Below are 2307 nucleotides of genomic sequence, written 5' to 3'. Positions count from 1 at the left end.
AAAAAAAAAAAAAAAAAAAAAAGCACACAGATGTTCAAAATGAATATGTAAAGTTCAATCCCAGCTCCAAACTTTAAATTAGAAACAACACAAAGCAAAGTGAATCACAACAGTGTATAGAACGCAAGGACTAACATTCTATATAGTGTCTGAGCCATCAAGACAGTGTATGGACGATAAAGAAAACAAGACAATATTGTTGAGTTCATTCAGATGAATAGATAAGTATACAAACTGAGGAAACAAAACGCACCTGTTGAGTATTAACCAACAACTTGAATAGAATATTCCATAGCAAATACTGTCTAATCTACAGTAGCAAATACGGTTAGCTCCATTCTTCAGATCAGTCTGAAGTCCACTTTGAAACTAAATGGTCGAACAATCTGCAACCAAATCCGTATAAAAGATTTTATTACGAATCAAGTAGCTGAAAGTAAGAATTAAAGAATTTCTTATTGTCTGGTAGACTATTTTGCTCATAAACCCCCATACATATATAGTTTAGCTACAGACTACAAACTGGATTTGTTACTTAAGAGCATCAACAGAAGAGAACATTAAACTACAAATCTCTCTATTCTTCTTAACATTCCATTGTAGAGCTAATAACTCTATTATAATCCTGCTGATCTAATAGCAGGGAACGGAACCTCAATTCACATGAACCAATCATATAAAGGAACCTACTTGATACACTAAAAGAAAAGGTAACATCATCTGCACACTTGTGGGCAGCACTAATGCTGAATCCCAACTGATGGAGAAGAAAACTTTGAGAAGAACATAACAGATGGAAACATCAATTCAACACAATGAAGCATAAATAAGCAGAAGCAGACCCAATTCAAAGACATACATCCGTCAAATATAGATTTGAGGATTTTCTATTGCCGCTACTAAGATAAAAGGTTTCCCAAGTTATGTTATCAATCAATCATACTTAAAACGCTATGGCTCATCTTCAATCATGTCTGCTCTGTATACAAACCTCTAACTTAAACACCGGATTCAAAGGAGAGAAGGTCTTAAACCCTTGAAGTTTTCTCTTGCGTTTCGCAACTAGCCTCTCTGTTTTTCGGACTTTTGGTACAGACTACAGAGACAGTCAGAGACAGAGAGAGGGAGATTATTTTTTTTTATTATTTTGTAAAAAGATTTGGCTTTTAAAATAAAATAAAAGGAAAAGAGGGGTAAAATAGGAAATAAAGAGGCTGGGTTACTAGTTTCCCAAAGAAAAAGGAGAGTGGAGCGGTGAATCGGTAGCCACTTGTAAGGGTGAGAGAGATGGGTCGAACCAACCAAAACCACTAACTTCTGGTTCAACACGTGGCAGATTACTACTACACAGCAAAACAACTACCCTCTAAACGAGATAACAGTTAATTAATTTTGTGTAAAAGAAAAGGAAAAAAGCCTAGAATGAAGATACGGGCTGGGCTGGGCTGGGCTGGGCTATAAGCCCAATAATACAAGCATAAGCGACAGATGAGAGAGCACCACCACCGTCTTATGTAGTAAAGTAATTTCACAACGGTCACTAGAACTATAGATGATAGATCTCTCTCTCATGAAACATCTCAAAATTTTCTTGTTTTTTTTCTTTTTCTTTGGGAGAGCGGAGCTGAGGAGTTTCTTCGTGCACCAATTCTTCATCATCTTCAGAAACCTATCATTAATTTAATTTTTTTTTATGTGGATTCTGTAATTGAATTTCTTTTCGCGATTTGTGTTTTCTGTAATTTCGTTAAGGTTCTGATTTCAGGTTCGCAGTTTCTACTTTCTACATCTCTTCAAAATTCTTTTTACGGTTTCAGCCGATAGAACCTACAAATTTGCGATGTGCGATTCTTATCAAAATCTCAATTTTTATTCGAACACCGTCTTCATCATCGCCAGGTTTTGTTTGATTATCTTCGCTCTTTTAAATAATTTAGGGTTTCTTTTAGTGATTTTATGTTTATTCCATATGCAAATCTCTCTTTTGATTGTTTGATTTTGTGTTCTTAGATTTCGAAATCTCTCTACATAAGATTCAGAAAATATTAATTTTGGCTTCTTTTTTTTTCAGTCGATTGAGAAACCTCTCTCATTAATTTGTATGTTGATTCTGCAATTGAACTTTAAAAGAAAAAACCCCCTTTTCGCGATTCGTGTTTTTTACTAATCTCTTTAGGGTTTTACTTTCGTAATTGCATTTTTCTAATGTTTGAAATCTTTTGTTTTCAGGTTCATAGTTTCCACAAGTCTTCAAATTTTGCAAATCCAAAAGCCCTCTTTTCTTTATCGTATCAAGTTCTTCAAAGG

The sequence above is a fragment of the Camelina sativa genome, chromosome 18 (assembly GCF_000633955.1).
Source record: "Camelina sativa cultivar DH55 chromosome 18, Cs, whole genome shotgun sequence".
In the NCBI taxonomy this organism is placed as follows: Eukaryota; Viridiplantae; Streptophyta; class Magnoliopsida; order Brassicales; family Brassicaceae; genus Camelina; species Camelina sativa.
The sequence above is the reverse complement of the archived record's forward strand: the minus strand, read 5'-3'. Positions refer to the sequence as shown.